The sequence below is a fragment of the Octopus bimaculoides genome, chromosome 11, assembly GCF_046866305.1.
Source record: "Octopus bimaculoides isolate indiv1 chromosome 11, ASM4686630v1, whole genome shotgun sequence".
Lineage (NCBI taxonomy): Eukaryota > Metazoa > Mollusca > Cephalopoda > Octopoda > Octopodidae > Octopus > Octopus bimaculoides.
Window position 1 is genome coordinate 70,678,708 of NC_142938.1, and position 20,000 is coordinate 70,698,707.

A 20,000-nucleotide genomic window follows, 5' to 3' on the forward strand; every position below is an offset into this window, starting at 1 on the left:
TCAATCTCCAGATGGAATCACTTTAAAACAACATTAGTAACACTGACGAGAAAATCAGGAATTTCACAACGGATCTAGCCTTGTAAATATGAAATATAACCTCTGTATAAATTCTAGTTGAAAAATAACTTACAATTATTTATTATGGTTCGAAAAATGAGTTATGCCATGTTTCTCGAAGGTGCCTAGCACTGTGGGTGAAGAGTATCAAAATTCTTTATTATGATTTTGAAAAACTTTAAAAAAATTGATAGAAAAATATAAAAAAAAATGATGCAAAATAAGTATATACATGTGTGCGTGGTTGCGTGTGTTTGTGTGCATGTATATATATATAGTTATATATAGTAGCTGAAAAGTGTACAAAGATGATTTTTATATTAATTAGACAGACAGTTAATTAGTTAAATTTGTATGGAAAGCGTAGGGTTGATTGGATGAAACCCATTGTGAAATTGGTAATTATTTTGTTTCTCTCAGAGGAATGGAATTTAAAAGTTGACTTCCATGACATTTGAACACTGTCTTGTAAATGTTCCCTGCAGTTGTGAATTAAAAGTATAAATAAACAATATGAAATATTCCAAAGCTAATCAGAGTAAAGAAATGGTAATGAAAGTAGACTAAAAGCAAAGCTGACGAAGAACGAAAATACAAAAACAAGAGAAAAAAAAGAGAGAAAAATTGGCACGATTGAAGAATACGACGGTGGTATTGGCAAATATCCAAACATGAAAATTGATAATAAAAACAATTAAAAAATTAATAAAATATTCCAGAATGTAAATATTACATTTAGAATGATTTTGTTAATTTCTTTTAGTCTATTGATTCTATAGATGCTTAAATATCCGTCAATTGTGCTTCGTTTGGAGAAGAATAAAATTTATGAACTCTATGAAGAATATAAGAATCTAAAGTCTTACGTTTGTCATAAAAAAAAACATTAAATATGTACACAATCATATACATATACATTTTTACAAATCCAGAAGATTATATACATTTCATACATACATGGTTATGTATTACATATACAGACATACGAATAGAGATTGAATCTGTATAAACAAAAAAATAACGATCCTGAAATTCGAATCACTCGTATCTGTTTTTTCCTTTTTTTTTACCTGCTTCTGCATCAATGCATGTATGATTTTTTTTTGTTCATCTATATGAGTACCTGCCAAAAAACAATAGGTTGTAATAAATGTATATAAATATATAAATATATATGTATATGTGTGTTTGTAATTAGTGGTTTATTTTATAGCATGTCATTCGCTGTCAATATGTTCTGTTGAAAACTAAAGTACAAGATGAATGGAACAGAAAAGAAATATTGAAGATTGTACAGAAAATAGGAAAAAAGGAAAGCCAAGTTTAACTAATACCAATAGACATATATACATACATATATACACACACACACATACAAATATATATATATATATATATATATATATATATATATATATGAAACTGTAAAAATGAATAAGTCGCGATAAATACCCAATATAAAATAGTATGAATGTATGACGAAAAATAAAGATAATACAAGATAAAATATAATAAATTAAAGTGGTATTACGTTATTTTAATATGGTTAAATTAAACAAACATTTGTGGAAAGAAGGAACGACATAGAATTAGAAGAAAATTGTTTTATCGAAGCAGAAACATATAAATGGAAATTATGATGGCAGTGACATAGCGATGCAACTGCTGCTGGCGATGATGATGATGATGATAATGATAATAATGTTGATGATAATTATAAAATAAGTCATAACGATAACAACGATATCAGCTATATACTCCTCCTCCTCCTTCTCATCATCATCATCATTATTGTTGTTGCTGTTATCATTAATGCAGAAATGAAATAAATTTATGAAATTTTTACAAAATAAAAGACATAAATTATATTGAAGGAACGAAATTTGCAAAGAGACATCCAGTATGGCAGAACTAATTTCATAGCGAAACATCAAAACATGGCGGAATAATGGTTGTTTGATTTCAATGTGTTCCAATTATTATTGTTTTTTTTTTATTCTAGCTATTTTTGTTTTTGTTGTTGTTCATTTGTGATTTTATGAGGTTTTGTTTCTGTACATTATATTGTTGTTACAAATATTTAAATTTTCACATAAATATCTTACGATGAATTCAAAACATTTAAAAAGACACTGCGTGTCATATTTGTATGCACGCATGCATACAAATATACGTACGTGCATACATGCACAAATACATACATGTATACGGAGGAACATATGCTTATGTACATTCGCAAAATACTTTGTGCATGTAATTCTGTGGTGTAAGAAGCGATATTGCCGCTGATATACCTCGGTTATAATAAACATGGTGGCAAATGAAAATGCGTATATATATATATATATATATATATATATATATATATATATATATATATATATATATATATATATATATATATATATATATATATACGTATATATATATATATATATACACATATATATATATATATATATATATATATATATATATATATATATATATGTATAATATCTATATGTGCACGCGCATGGTTTCTCTATCTATCTATCTATCTATCTAGCTATCTGTCTGCCTGTCTGTCTGTCTACCTATCTATAAGTGTATATATTTATATGTATATATATATATATATATATATATATATATATATATATATATACACACATATATATGCATATATATATATATATATATATATATATATATATATATATATATATATATATATATATATATATATATATATATATATATATATATATATATATATATATATATATATATGTGGATATACATATATATATATATATATATATGGATATACATATACGAGGGGAAGTAGAAAATTATCCGCACTTTCACCACAACATATCTTTATTATTGTCAAACTGCCTTCTGCGCATGCGTGATTCTAGTTGGTACTATTGAGATCACGTGATCGAAGTTTGAGCCTGATCGCGCCAGTTTTCTCTTTGGTTTTACAGTGTAAGCATGGCCGATCCTCTAGCAATGTGCGCCAAGGAAAACAAAGAGCAGTGACCTGCTTTCTCTGGACGAAAAGTGTGTCAGATGCTGAAATTCATCGGATGATTTTATCAAAATACGGGGACAGCGCATTACCGTGTAGTTGTGTGCATGAGAGTATCGAGAAGTTTAAAAGTAGCCGGACAAGCGTGAGAAGGTAATGGTTAACCGATTCGCCATTACCATCTCTCGGATCATTACTCTTTGTTCTTCTGTTGTGCACTTTGCCATTGGAGCAGCCACGCTTACACTGTAAAGCCAGAAAGAAAAAATGGCGCGATCAGGCTCAAACTTCGATCACGTGACCACAATAGTACCAATTATAAGCACGCATGCGCAGAAGCCAGTGTGACACTAATAAAGATATTTTATGGCGAAAGTACAGATAATTTTTGACTTCCCCTCGCACATATATATATATATATATATATATATATATATATATATATATATATATGTCCACGCACACCATTTAATTAAAGTTGTGTATGTGACAAAATATTTTAAGACTCCTTCAAACAGAAACGACGTGACTCACAGTAATTTCAAACATGTGTTTAGAAGCGTGTCTGCAAGAACTTGGAACTTGGGTTGTTAATTTAATGCATGCAAGTGTTGAAATAAGAAGGCAATAATTTCAACCAAGCACAATTTACAGCGCAATTTTAAGTGGAAGAACACGTATATCTGCGTTGAGGTATTCTGTATTACCTTCCATTATATCTTAAACGCTGTCGTTCTAGATTATCAAAGACCAAATATTACTGGAGATATATCTATCTATCTAGTGAGGCAAATTCAATATTTGTCAATGACTAATACTATTCTAATTATTTCAGGAACTACGGGAGATGATCTTAAGTTGTTTCCATATTATTAAACCCTCATTAGCGACAAAAAGATTTCGCCGTGCTTGTCGAACAAGTGATGTGAAAATATACAATACTCTACATTTGGTGGTACAGATATATTAAATTGTTTAGAACATGTTTCCAATCGCGGGGCCGCTGACCAGTAGTTGACCATGGATCATTTGTTACCGGGCCGCAACAGAAAGACTAAATTTTAAAATCTTATATCTACTTGATTGATTATCGCAGTCTGTAGAGTGTTTCTGCATTATATATGTATTATATATGTAATATATATGTATTATATATGTTATATACATGTATTATATATCTAATAATTTAAATAATATATTACGTTTTAACAGTGTTTTTTATGTGCATGATACCTCAATCCAAGGAGAAATTGTCTTGCATGGAACCAGTACGTAGTACAAATAGTTTGGGGGAATGCTGGTCTACAACACCACACAAATTACGTATCAAGAAAGTTTCAAACTAAAACCTTCGTAAACAGTATACCAAACACAATCTTCTATTATCTGCGACTTGATTTCAAATTTTTGTTCATCGTCGAATTCCATTTCCCATTTGAATTTTAATGAATATATAAAAAAACACAATAACAATCGAATATTTTGTTATCCGTTACACTCTCTTTACTATTTTATTTGTCTCAGTCATTTGACTGCGGCCATGCTGGAGCACCACTTTTAGTCGAGATAATTGACCCCAGAACTTATTCTTTGTAAGCATAGTACTTATTCTGTTGGTCTCTTTTGCCGAACCACTACGTTACGGGGACGTAAACACAGCAGCATCGGTTGTCAAGCGATGTTTGGGGGACAAACACAGACACACAAACACACGCACGCACACACACACACACACACACACACACATATATATATATATATATATATATATATATATATATATATATATATATATACGACGAGCTTCTTTCAGTTTCCGCCTACCAAATCCACTCGCAAGGCTTTGGTCGGCCCGAGGCAATAGTAGAAGACACTTGCCCAAGGTGGCACGCAATGGGACTGAACCCGGAACCATGTGGTTTGTAAGCAAGCTACTGAACACACAGCCACTCCTGTTAAAGGTATAAAAAATTCTTCTAAAATGTATCGGTTCATATTCGATTTCGTTTTTGTATAAAGACTTATATATGAAAAGAAAGGGAGAGAAGCAAAATTGAAATACAAATAGGGAAATGTGAAAAACAATCTCCATCACAAGTAAATGAGAGGTCTGAAATTAAAAGCAACATATACAAAGATTTAGGCAAACACATTATCTATGAAATTATAACCGGCTCTCTATTGGCTACGACGACGTGTGTTGTTCTGATCAACGGAGCGGCCCTGCTCGTGAAATAAACGTTCAAACGGCTCAGCATTGCACAGAGACGTTTGATCTTAACATAGTTCTTAGGACGATACAACGTGACATAAAAAGTGACAAGGCTGACCTTGAAATACAGGTACTACTCATTAATGCCAGTCGAATGGACTGGAGCAACAAGAAATAAAATGCCTTGCTCAAGAACACAACTCACCTCCGGGTATTGAACTCCCGACTTTCTAATCATGAACCGAACACCCTATCCATTAAACCACGCGCCTTGATCATGAAGTTATAATTATCAAAATAAATTGCGTAATTATAATTGGTAAACTATGAATTAAAAGCGTAAAGATATCAATGATAAATATATTTGTAAAGCAACTAATAAATGCATAATTAAAAAATTGCAAATATTGGATTAAAATCATAAATTATGAAAATTTTATTCCATAAAAATTATGACTATATTATATATTTAATTATTAAAGAACACAAGCTATTAAGAATTATACATACATTAAAGAAATAACGAAGCTGAAATTTGTTTGACAGGGACTGTTGAAAAAATACAGGAGAGAGTATTTACGTTATTGACGGAAGACTTAATGTGTCTCGCATTTTAAAACCACATCTGATCCTCGGGAGTATTTAATGGATACGACTCAGCTGAAATATTTATGCAGGATCACTACCCTTAGGATAGACTACTCTCTTTGCTCCTGGCCCTTAAGGAAAGATCATGCATATTGGCTTCTTCGTCTGACTTTGTCGTTAAAACAAAAAAAAAGTAATGAGTACAAAAACGTGGTTTTCAGGAAAATTATCTTTAATTTGCAAAGGCAAAAATAAACGAAGGAATAAAATTTAAAGAAGTAAAATAGGGTACGAGAAAGAAATCCAAGAACTTCGGGGCATTTTTCTGCTTGTTTCATTCATTGGACAACGGCCATGCTGGGGCATCGGCCTGAAGGATTTAGACGAACGCATCCACCCCAGTACTTACTTTTTAAAGTTTGTTACTTATTCTATCAGTCTTTTTTTGCCGGGACGCTAAGTTACGGGGACGTATAGAAACCAACACCGGTTGTCAAGTGGTGGTGGTGGAGGGCAAACACAGACACAAAGATACACACACACATATGGGACAGGTTTCCACACAGTTTCCCTCTACCAAAATCAATTCACATAGCATTAGTCGGCTCGGGGATATAGTAAAAGAAACTTGCCCAAGGCAACACACTTTAGGATTGAACCCAAAATCCTATGGTTGAAAAGCGAGCTTCTCAACCGTACAACTATGCTTGCCCCCACCCCTATACGAGGGAAAAAAAGAACAGAAAATTCATCCTAAATATATAACAAACAAAAGGAAAAAAATAAGAATAAAAATAAAATGCCTACAGCAGGAAAGTTGGAAAAGGATATATTAATTTAATTTATCCATATATGTAATTACTGACAACAGAAATATTTCGTAGTGTTGATAAAATTCCAAACTTCTCCCTGAAAATTAAAAAAATTGAGTACAAATTACTTATAATGAATTTTGAAAATTATTTTCTGAGAGCGGAAGTTAACACATGAATAGTTTAGAAGTGTTAGTAGACGAATCGTAATTGGTAGGTCTGAAATCAAAGATGGGTCTAGAAATCTCAGATTTATCGCCTTATTACCTATTTATCAAATACATGCCTTTCGCATCACCTTTGTGTATCCTGGAGATAAAGTGTAACTGAAAGAAAATGACGTATTGGAATATTTAAACGGGTACCAGACATTCGGTTATAATCGTAAGGAAGAAGAATTCTTCAAGAGATATAAAGTTGTGTACTTGACCCATAGGTGATAAGGTGATAAATTTGAATGTTGTAGATTATTCTTTGATATAAGATCTTTCAATGACTATTGCGTTGCTAACACATCTCATCTATTCTAATTTTATCGCTTGTTCTTGGAAAATAATTTTCAAGGCTCTATACAATTTGCACTCAATTTATTAATTTCCCCAGCCAATGTTTCTAGCTGACATAAATACCTGAAGAATTCGAGTTAATGTATTCTTGATTGACTTTGCTGCTATGGGTTTAGAAAACGTAACTTTAACACAATATAAATTTATCATTATAACATATGTATAACATTGGCTGCAGAGCTACTCGAATACGAAATTAAAAAAACAAATTAACCAACAGTATTATGATCAATTTAAACCTGTAATCTTGATAGAACTAAACTCTAGAATCAAATTATCAGACATTAATGTTCTAGCCGTGCCAATCACAAACTATGGATTTAATTAAATAAACTGGAATGTGAACAAATTAATAAAGCTAAGGGGAAAAAAAGCAGATTGATGCCAACATTTATAAATCAGCTGACTAAAAGCAGAAATTTTCAAAGGGAATGACGGCTGGCTGGGGCATTTTGATACGAAGCATATATAATGTGTACGATGTTTTCGTTAATTGTGTCAGGTGCCTATGTAGGCACGATTAGACATAACCACTCTTTTTACTCCCTCACCCTTGATCCAATGAAACAACCAGAATGTGTAGAGTGAAGCAGGATGAATGAAATGACTTGCTCAAGGAGACACGCAATGCATGGTGCGGGTGTTGATGCTTGAGATGCAAACCTGGAAGATGTTAATACCACAACACATACAAAACAACAACACAATACTAATTTGATATTAACAGTTAAGAAAAATGAACTCTAAAGAGCATGAGACAGGTAGATATATATATGATATAGAGAAGACAAGAGGAGAGATTTGAAAAGGTAAGGAAAACTAAAACTAAAATAATATTGAGAGAGAGGGAGAGAGAGAGAGACAGGGAGAGAGAGAGAGACAGGGAGAGAGAGAGAGAGAGAGACGGGGGAGAAAGAGAGAGACAGGGAGAGAGAGAGAGAGAGAGAGAGGGGAGAGAGAAGTCGGTAAGTAGAAGCATTACAGCATTTGCATATAAAGTATTCAATGTGAATGTCAGTGTGTAGCAAACCCCACCATCACTACTACTACTACTACTACTACTACTACTTCTACTACTACCACTGCTGCTGCTGCTGCTGCTGCTGCTGCTGCTGCTGCTTCTGCTTCTGCTGCTGCTACCACCAACGTATTCGCCACCGCCACTGCCACCACCACCGCCAAGAACAACACTGCTACCACCACAACCGTCACTATTTCTACAGCTAATCTAACTAGAAATATCACCGTCACACCACCACTCCTCTTTCTCCTCCTTCTCTTCCCCTCTCCTCCTCCTTTTCCCTTCTCCTCCTCCTTTTCCCCTCTCATCCTCATCTTCCCCTGTCCTCCTTCTCTTCTCTCTCCTCCTTCTCTTCTCTCTCCTCCTTCTCTTCTCTCTCCTCCTTCTCTTCTCTCTCCTCCTTCTCTTCTCTCTCCTCCTTCTCTTCTCTCTCCTCCTTCTCTTCTCTCTCCTCCTTCTCTTCTCTCTCCTCCTTCTCTTCTCTCTCCTCCTTCTCTTCTCTCTCCTCCTTCTCTTCTCTCTCCTCCTTCTCTTCCCCTCTCCTCCTTCTCTTCCCCTCTCCTCCCCTCCTCTTTCCTCTCCCCCTCTTTCCTCTCCTCCTCTTCCCTCTCCTCCTCTTCCTCCTCTTTCCTCTCCTCCTCTTCCTCCTCTTTCCTCTCCTCTCTTCTCGCCGCCCCTCCTCCTCCTCCCCTCCTCTTTCCTCTCCTCCTCTTTCCTCTCCTCCTCTTTCCTCTCCTCCTCTTTCCTCTCCTCCTCTTTCCTCTCCTCCTCTTTCCTCTCCTCCTCTTTCCTCTCCTCCTCTTTCCTCTCCTCCTCTTTCCTCTCCTCCTTCCTCTCCTCTCTTCTCGCCGCCCCTCCTCCCCTCCCCCTCCCCTCCCCCTCCCCCTCCCCCTCCCCTCCCCCCTCCCCCTCCTCCTCCTCCTCCCCTCCTCCTCCCCTCCTCCTCCCCTCCTCCCCTCCTCCTCCTCCCCTCCTCCTCCTCCCCTCCTCCTCCTCCTCCTCCTCCTCCCCTCCTCCTCCTCCCCTCCTCCTCCTCCCCTCCTCCTCCTCCCCTCCTCCTCCTCCCCTCCTCCTCCTCCCCTCCTCCTCCTCCTCCTCCTCCTCCTCCTCCTCCTCCCCTCCTCCTCCTCCTCCTCCCCTCCTCCTCCTCCCCTCCTCCTCCCCTCCTCCTCCTCCCCTCCTCCTCCCCTCCTCCTCCTCCCCTCCTCCTCCCCTCCTCCTCCTCCTCCCCTCCTCCTCCTCCCCTCCTCCTCCTCCCCTCCTCCTCCCCTCCTCCTCCTCCCCTCCTCCTCCTCCCCTCCTCCTCCCCTCCTCCTCCTCCTCCTCCTCCTCCTCCTCCTCCTCCTCCCCCTCCCCCTCCCCCTCCTCCTCCTCCCCTCCTCCCCTCCTCCTCCTCCTCCTCCCCTCCTCCACTTCCTTCCCGCCTCCTCTTCCTCCCCGCCTCCTCTTCCTGCCACCTCCCCTTCCTCCCCGCCTCCTTTTCCTCCCCTCCTCCTTTTCCTCCCCTCCTCCCCTTCCTCCCCGCCTCCCTTCCTCCCTTCCTCCCCTCCTCCCCTTCCTCCCCTCCCTCCCCTCCCTCCCCTCCCTCCCCGCATCCTCTTCCTCCCCGCATCCTTTTCCTCCCCGCCTCCTCTTCCTCCCCTTCCTCCCCTTCCTCCCCGCCTCCCCTTCCTCCCCGCCTCCCCTTCCTCCCCGCCTCTCCTTCCTCCCCTTCCTTCCCTTCCTCTTCCTCCCCTTCCTCTTCCTCCCCTCTTCCTCCCCTCCTCTTCCTCCCCTCCTCTTCCTCCCCATCCCTCCCCTCCTCTTCCTCCCCTCCTCTTCCTCCCCTCCTCTTCCTCCCCTCCTCTTCCTCCCCTCCTCTTCCTCCCCTCCTCTTCCTCCCCTTCCTCCCCTCCCTCCCCTTCCTCCCCTCCTCCTCTTCCTCCCTGTCTCCTCTTCGACCCCGCCTCCTCTTCCTCCCCGCCTCCACTTCCTCCCCGCCTCCACTTCCTCCCCGCCTCCTCTTCATCCCATCTCCTCCTCCCCTCGCCTTCTCCGGCTCTCCTCCACCCCTCTGCTCCACCCCTCTGCTCCACCCCTCTGCTCCACCCCTCTGCTCCACCCCTCTGCTCCACCCCTCTGCCCCACCCCTCTACCCCACCCACTCCTTCCCCTTACCCTCCCCGCCTCCTGTTCCCCTCTTCCCTCGCCTCTTACTACTACTACTACTACTACTACTACTACTACTACTACTACTACTACTACTACTACCACCACCACCACCACCACCACCACCACCACCACTACTAATTCCGATGACCATCATGATGCCACATTGAACTGGCAAAATGAGTTATTTAGAACTGTTTTGGTCATGGACAAGTAGCAAAAAATCCGTCGCTCGGTTTATCCCCGCCGCCTGATCCTTGCTTGCCTTTAGCAGTGTCTGCTCAGTCGGAAGTATTCGGTTTCAGGATAACCGCTTCTTTTCTTCTCTTGAGTCTCAGAGACCCTAGAAAGAGCTGTGCGCACAGCACTCTCCCGGTAGTACTAATCGCTAACAAATATCGCACAGATCTATTCACTCGTTTATCAACTCGCCGCTTTCTGCCAAATATTTCTTCAGCAAGTGTGTGTACACCTGTTAATACAATGGACACTTTAACAGGTACCAGTAATATCTGCTACTCAGTTTCTTGCTCACATACACAAGCCAATTGAGGAGCTATTAAGAAATCACAAGGAATGCTTGAAACAATAGCCAAATCTCCATCAAATTATATTCTACGTAAACTAACAGTAAACCAATGGTAAACCATTGGTTTACCGTTAAGTTAAAAGTTTTTAGGGGGTTAGCTTTGCGAGTTGCATTCCCTCGCGATCGGTAAAAATGTGCTTATTATAGTAGTTTGATTTCTGGAGTCCCTCTTAGCGTGAGACGTTATTGTATAGTAATGCCCTTATATAAGTTAAATATCTATCTATCTATCTATCTATCTATCTATCTATCTATCTATCTATCTATCTATATTCAGGTAGTCGAAGTTTGAAGTCTTGATGATATATAATTTTTTTTTTTTTTTAATAATATGGTGACAAAATAAAGACAGCAGAATCGTTAGCCCGACGAATGAAATACTTTGCTGTCGTTCGTCTGTCCTTGGGTTCTGAGTTCAAATTCAGTGGAAATCTACTTTGCCCTTTATCGTTACGGTGGCGATAAAATAAGTACCATTATGCTGTGAGTTCGTTGTAAAAGAAAAGAATAATTGAATACCGTAAATCCTCGAGTACAATCCGCATTTTGTTCCCCAAAATTTAAAGGTCAAAATCTCTAGTGCGTACTATATACGAGGTTAAAAATGAAAGATATTTTCTAAGCAATGTCCGAGTCTCTATTTGCTGTCCGGCAATGTTTATTCAGACGCATTTCGTGATGTCGGGCTTGTAACTGATAGTGATAAATATGTAAAGGAAAATTTATTTAATATTTATTTCTCACTGACGTTATTACTGTTATTTCTTTATTTTCTGCAAACAAAGTGCACAAAAAAGCTACACGTTTGCATTATGTCATATATACAATAATAATAAAGGACGTTACCGTATATACGTTTACAAACCAAGGACGTTATTACGACCTCCTTGACTCAAGTTAGAGAAGAGGTGCGTATTATACACAAGGTTTAGGTTTTTCAGAGGTACAGCCCCTAAAATCTCCTGCGTATTATACTCAAGGGCGGACTATACTCGAGGATTTACTATATATATATTTACCACTTCTGAGGTTCCGTTCGTTACGAAACATAAGTAACCGGCATCTTATCTACCCCATTCTTTAACTCTTGTATTCTTATTCGCATTCCCGTCAACCCCGAGATTGCTGGCCTAGTGACAATACTTGAAACAAATATATCATTTTATACTAATTTTTCATTCTACTATTAGTTTAAGGTCGCCCTTCTCATTTAGCGTTCAGAGATTTATTATTTCTTAAAAAAACCTTTTATTTACAATATCAACCTAATGCTTCAAAACCCACATCCACACATTCACACAAACATCTCAGCCTCACACGCACGCATATATACACGCACACATTCCTGAAACACTTTCACGCATGCGTAGTTATCCACTCCAGGCTAGTGTGGTTTTGTTCTTTTTTTTTCTGTTTGTCTTCGTGAGTGTAAAGAAGAACTAGAAAATACAGATTATTGAACAACGCTATTAGCAATTAACTAATGATGTTAATCTGATTGGCTGCTTAATTCGACTCATTCTGTCGACACAACTCTGACTGCACTTTAATTTCGTTTCGCTAAATCTCTTGCTCTTTTCTCAACCCTAAATACTGCCAGCTGTTGTTGTTGTTGTTGTTGTTGTTATTATTACTATTATTATTATTATTATTATTATTATTATTATTATTATTATTATTATTATTATTATTATTTTTACTATTATTATTATTATTATTATTATTATTATTATTATTATTATTATTATTATTATTATTATTATTATTATTATTATTATTTTTACTATTATTAATATTATTATTATTATTATTATTATTATTATTATTATTATTAGTATTGTTGTTGTTGCTGTTGCTTTTCTTGTTATTCTTGTTCTTTGTTTCCTCCTTTCAAGCAGCTGTTCTATTGCCGGTGCTGTTGTGATATTTGCCATTTAAATGCTAAAAAATTATAGAAATGATGATGGTGATAGGAACAATGGTAATGATAAAATGACGACGACGATAATAATGATAATAATAATTAATAATAATAATAATAATAATAATAATAATTATTATTATTATTATTATTATTATTATTATTATTATTATTATTATTATTATTATTATTATATTAATAATAATAATAATAATAATAATAATAATAATAATAATAATAATAATAATGATAATAACAATAATAATAATAATAATAATAATAATGATAATAATAATAATAATGATAATAATAATAATAATAATAATAATAACAATAATAATAATAATAATAATAATAATAATAATAATAATAATGATAATAATAATAACAATAATAATATAGCTGGGACCTATATACACTGGAAGCTATGCCAACATTATGGAATAACAACAGAAAAAAGATGGTATAAACACACGCCAGAAAAGGTCACAGAAAACGAGAAAGCAACCATACTCTGGGATATGCCAATACACACAGATAGAGAAATTAAGGCAAATAGACCAGATATAGTTGTCAAAGATCATGAAGAAAAAAAATGCTATCTAATTGATGTATCAATACCAGCAGATGACAACGTTTCTCTAAAAGAAATGGAAAAACTTTCAAAATACAAAGACCTGGAAATAGAGATAACTCGAATGTGGAATCTAAAAACAGAAACAATTCCTATCATAGTAGGTGCCTTAGGTATAATAAAAATATATTCAGACAAATACATAACAAAAACACCAGGACTTACAAATATATATAACATACAGAAAATTGCACTACTGGGCACAGCACACATCCTACGCAAAACACTTTCAATACAGTAAACATAAGAGCACCACAGCAAACCACAGCACATACCCAAGGCGCACAGAGCTGCGCTCGGTAGTGAAGTGAAAGCACGTTATAAAAATAAAACTACTGAATAACAATAATAATAACTCTGCCCTTGGTGTACGGAAAACACTCGGCGAGAAATGGAAGAAAATTTGAAGAAAGAAAAAAAAAAATAATGATGATGATGATGATGATGAGGAGGAGGATGAGGATGATGATGATGACACAACGCAGCCGGCGAAAGGTTTTTCTTGGTGGTCACTTGAATTGCTAGAAATATCTACCTTAGACCCAAATCTTACCTAAAGGGAATGATAAGGTAGTCACAGATAAACTATGTCTAAAAATAACGGAATGGACTTCGCAGAAAGGCCTACGAACTCAAACCCCTTCAAATCGCACCAAGAAACCAACAAAACGTTCCCACAACGAAGCCTCTCTGTCAGTGGCTCTCAACAAGGGTCAGTATGACCCTTAGGGGTCGATATAAGATTTTGTTGTAACAATTTTTGGGCAATAAACTGGTTATAATTCTACAATACACAGATATCTTAACGATTTTTAAAATGTAGTTCCTAATATTTAATTATAAAAATACAGTAATCCTTCGCCATATCGCGGCTCACCTATCGCGGTTTATTATTTTAGCTTAATGTCGATTCCTCCGCGGTGTTGTTTTGCATTTATAATAAGATAAATATATACAAATTATAAAAATAATAAGAAAATACATATAGCACGTATTGTTTCTACTTCGCGGGTTTGCACCTATTGCGGGGGATATTGGAACGTAACACCAGCGAAAATCAAGGGATTACTGCATAGTAGGATTTTTTTTAAACATCCGTCCTTCCCAGTAAAACAAGAATCAATTTTTTAATTTTATTTATGCGCCCTTTTAAAGCTTAGCCAGGCTCATTGTCCCGGTTTCCCGGTTTCTATGGCGTATGTGTTACCCCAGCTGAACAGGACACCAGTCCATCGCAGCGTTACTCAAGAAACAGGAAGAAAGAGTGAGAGAAAGTTAGGGCGAAAGAGTACAACGGGGGTCGCCACCACTCCCTGCCGGAGCCTCGTGGATCTTTAGGTGTTTTCGCTCAATAAACACACACAACGCCCGGTCTGGGAATCGAAACCACGATCCTCCGACGGCGAGTCCACTGCCCTAACAACTGTGCCATTGCACCTCCAAAACAGGAATCAAACAGGGACCCAAGAATAAAGAATGGTTCAGAAGCACTGATCTATGTTGGAGTTCGGTTTGCTAGAGGTAGCAGCTGCGTCTACCTCAAATATCATTTTACCTTCTTAAAATTAAACAAAAATGTCCTCGATGTAACAAAAAAAGACAGGATGGCCAAGCTTGGATCGTCTTAGGTCATAGGTCAGTTAAATTAGTGCAGGTTTCGTATGGACTAACAACAACAACAAGCAAAATAATCATCCTTAACACTGGCCCCATTTAATCACCGAATCAACAACAGCAACAACAAAACACCCTGTTAAAAGAAACAAAGGACAAGGAAGCAACAACTTCCGTCGTTTAGGGCTCTAATCCCTTTAAAATGGGCTGAAAACCTGTAATTTGTCCTACCGTCACTTGATCATAGAATTTCAGAGAATCAGGTGAATTTTAGCAGCAACTTTTTAATGTGTGTTATTAGGAAACAACTGATGCGTATCAGCATGGGTACAACAATGGACGCCGCCGCCGCCACCACCGCTGCTACTTCTATTGCTACCGCTGCTATTGCTACTACTACTACTACTACTACTACTACTACTACTACTACTACTACTACTACTACTACTACTACTAATGTCGGCAACAAATATATCAGGACTAAAGAGGTGACAATGCTCTTTTTTCAAATATTGTTTTCATCATTATAGTTAACATTCTTGGTTCATTGTAATAGGGGTGCAGATTGGATGGAAGGATGACGGGTATGGAAAGAAGGGTATGGTGTACCTACGTATGCATGTATTAATGTATGTATGTATGTATGTATGTATGTATGTATGCATGTATGTATGTATGTATGAGTGCGTGTGGTGTGTAGCATGATGTGATGTCTGTATGAGTATGATAGCGAAAGAATAAGACAAATGGACGTTTATGAATGCAGACGTACACACACAGAGACAAAGACTATATACACAATACCTAACTATTCAAATATATATATATATACATATATACACATGCATGCATATATGAATGTATACATATATGTATATATATATATATATATATATATATATATATATATATATATATATATATATATATATATATGCATGCATGCATATATATTTTTACATATATTCGTATGTATTTCTATGTATATATATATATATATATATATATATATATATATATGTGCGTGTGTGTGTGTGTGTGTATGTGTGTGTGTGTGTGTGTATGATATAGGCGCAGACGTGGCTGTGTGGTAAGAAACTTGATTCACAACCACATGGTACCAGCTTCAGTGCCATTGCGTGGCAACTTGGACACGTGTCGTCGACTATAGCCTCGAGTAGACCAAAACCTTGTGAGTGGATTTTGTAGACGGAAAACTGAAAGAAGCCTATCGTGTATGTATATGTGAGTGTGTGTTTGTGTGTGTCTATGTTTAACCCGCATCACCGCTTGACAGCCGGCATTGGTGTGTTTATGTTCCCGTAACTTAGCGGTTCGAAAAAAGGATCCGATAGAATAAGTACCAGGCTTTAAAAATAAATCCTGAGGTCGATTTGTTCGACTAAAAAGCAGTGCTTCCTGTCTATTTATTTATCTATCTCTCTATCTATATAGCAATCGCTCTGCATCTGCGGGACTCTGTCCGCTACTGATATATTTCTGTGTTTTTAACACTATATGTCTTTGAGAGATACTTTCTCGAGACGAATACCGCTGCTTGAAAAGCTTTCAACAATATATCTGCTCTAAGTATGACCTACAAAATAATATTTTCGTCGCTAATAACGAATATGTACATGCGCGCGCTCACACACACACTCACAGACGTATGCATGTATTGTAAGACACAGAAATAAATTTATTTCTCAAACGCGTGATAATGCTATAAATAGCGTGATCAGGATAAATTAGCCATACATTACAGAAAAATACGTTACTGGCCAGCCACGAGACTCGAACTCACATCTCTGTGATTACGCGTCAAGTGTTCTACCATTAGACTAAACTGCCCAGCAACGAATTCTTCTGCCATTTTTAGAACTTATAAATTTAGCTTCATGAGACGCTAACGTGAAATTCAATTTTACGATGAAAGTATGTAATTATGTATGTATGCATGCATGTATGTATGCATGCATGTATGTATGTATGTGTCTATCTATCTATCTATCTATCTATCTATCTATCTATCTATCTATCTATATACATATATATATATATATATATATATATACATTTGTGACTGTGTCTGTACTTGTGTGAGTGCCCTTGAGTGTGTGAACGCGTACTTGTTTGTATATTATATTCCAAAGATAACGAAAAACCAGAAGTGTTAGAAGATAATATTTTGAAAGAAGATATTTTCAAATAACATATATTTGTTGTTAACTTATGCACCGTAGAAGAAGTTTCTATAATCCTTCATGAGTCTAGTGGAACGGTTTGCTCTAAGTTAACAGTTATTAAATTAAATACTAATTAATCGCCACAGAACATTGATATAAGCTGTCTGAAAATAAAATAAATTGAAAGATTTGCAAAACACATGGGAAATCAAATGAAGATATATACGCATGCGTCTGCATTCTTTTTTGTCTTTTACTCATTTCTATGCATAATCACATACACATGCTTACATATCTATCTATCTATCTATCTATCTATCTATTTTTCTTTCTTTCTTTATCTCTGTCTGTGTCCTTTCTCTCTCTCTCTCTCTCTCTCTCTCTCTCTCTCTCTCTCTCTCCATATATATATATATATATATATATATATATTATATATATTAATACATACATATATATATATATATATATATATATATATATATATGCACATATATATATATATATGAATATATATACATACATACATATGTATATGTATGTATATGTATATGTATATATGTATGTGTATATATGTATATGTATGTATATATATATATATATATATATATATATATATATATATATATGTATATATATATATATATATATGTATATACACATGAGGGTGGAGCATAACCAATATTTTAAAGCTACTATGTGACTTCGTAATATGTACTACACTTTCGTTAATATCTTGGGGGTACCTATCTTGTCTCTAACCTCTCTGACCTCACATCCTTCACCCAGCGAAACAATACAGATGTGATAAGCCCCTGAAAGCTAGCACTTTGCTGGTATTACATTTCAGATGAACAGAATCTTTTCTACTCTGAGCACAAGGCCCTAAATTTCTGGAGAGGGGGGATAGTCGATTAGATCGACCGCAGTATGCAATTGGTACTTAATTTATCGATCTGGAAAGGATGAAAGGCAAAGTCGACCTCGGCGGAATTTGAACTCAGTACGTAAAGACCGGCGAAATACCGCCAAACATTTCAGCCGGCGAGCTAACGTGTCTGCCAGCTCGCCACCTTTTAAACTGAGCATAATGGAGCAACGTAAAATGTAGTGTAGTAAAGATTGTCTGCCAACATAACATGGCAGTCCTGGTTTAGGACGAATGTTGCATTAATTTAGCCCCAGGAGACATCGTCTCCAGCTGGCTATACGATACGATCTGTGTCTTTATTTTTTCGAACAAGGGAATGTAGCACCCCCACTCAGCTCAAAACAATATCTGTGTACAATGTACTGTTGCTGAATATCTCACGTTGTGAGATTTAAAAATAATAATTTTGTAAAATGTAGTGTCTTGTTTAAAAGTTCAAGGCACCACGCAGACTAGGAATCAAAGCCATGAGCATACAATATAATCGCCATCCCAATGCAATTGATGGATAGGTAGACACACACACTCTTATCGTTACATACACACTTGCACACGCATTTCAAATTTGTAACTTGGTGATCTGGGAGTCTCTCCAGAAGGAGCTGTTACTTCTCCACATTGAGAGGTTACAGCTTCAGTACTATGGACATGTAATTAGAATGACTTAGGAAAGAATCGATAGTCGGATTCTTTAAACTTAACCTACTGAAAGAAGATGTAGGATTAGACCAAAATGAGATAATTGGATAATATTCATAATCTCAGTTGGTCACGCTTGGAAAGTCAGTCGGAAAATCAAATGCCTGTTGCTTCCTATAGAACCCTATAGTAGGGGTACGTACGGGCTCTCTTCCCACAACCATGTCATAAATAGAGGACAGATATAGGTCAGCAAACAGGGGGTGCAGGTGGTGCTGGGGCTCCCAGTGCACCTCCTAAAATTTTGTGGGTATGCAAAATCAAAAGTTGCAACCCTACTTATTTTTCTCGGGTTTAGAAAACTGCGTAAAATGTGATTTGTAAAGAGTAGCTTGGAGTTAGGTTTCTACTCAAAGAATAAAGAACAAAAATAAAATAAAACAATAAAAACTTGTTTACAGAAAACTTTGGACCTGAGTTTGCCCTACCTGAGCAAATTTCATTCCCAAGCCAGAGAAGATGGATAAAAGTTCGTAATTGTAGAGGTATTATAACTTGTAATCTATGTTTAGCTGAATGGTGATAAGGATAAGCAAAAATAGATGTGATGGTTAGGTGAGGTATGAAATTGACGGTTAGTATTCTAGTGTGATGCAAAAAGAAATCAACTCGGTGTTAAAGTTCATGAGGCTGAGAGCACTGAAGACGATATTCCTCTTTAAAAAAATGGAGTTTGAGCTGAACATTTTTCTTTTTAATTTATTTAGGCTAGGTTGTATGATATATAGCTCTGTCAATAAGATACAGATAAAAGGAGTGAAGGGGCACTGAAGATTGTCAGAGTCAATGTATGGTTTAAAATTGTTATAAACAAAATTCCCGTAATATTTCTGAAGGAGTTTAGATGTTGGTTATGGCGCAGTTTGAATGCATTAGAATATATTCCGATGCAATGACTTTTCAGAAAAAGAATTTCTTTCTTTGAGGAAGTATATAATGGTTTTGTGTAAGCATATGGATGGCTACTTTTCGCATGATCAGGTAGCGGAGGTTTGTTTTGAGA

At 36.7% G+C, this 20,000-nt stretch overlaps 1 protein-coding gene across 1 annotated transcript in view; it reads left to right on the plus strand.

The window, feature by feature from the left end:
* The window catches only part of LOC106881657 (uncharacterized), a 151,646-nt gene extending 150,401 nt beyond the window's left edge, over positions 1 to 1,245 (plus strand). The window contains exon 2 of the mRNA XM_052971921.2: positions 1 to 1,245. This exon is cut by the window's left edge and continues 1,991 nt beyond it. The gene's annotated coding sequence lies outside the window, so the exon portion shown is untranslated.
* The last annotated feature ends 18,755 nt before the right edge of the window (positions 1,246 to 20,000 follow it).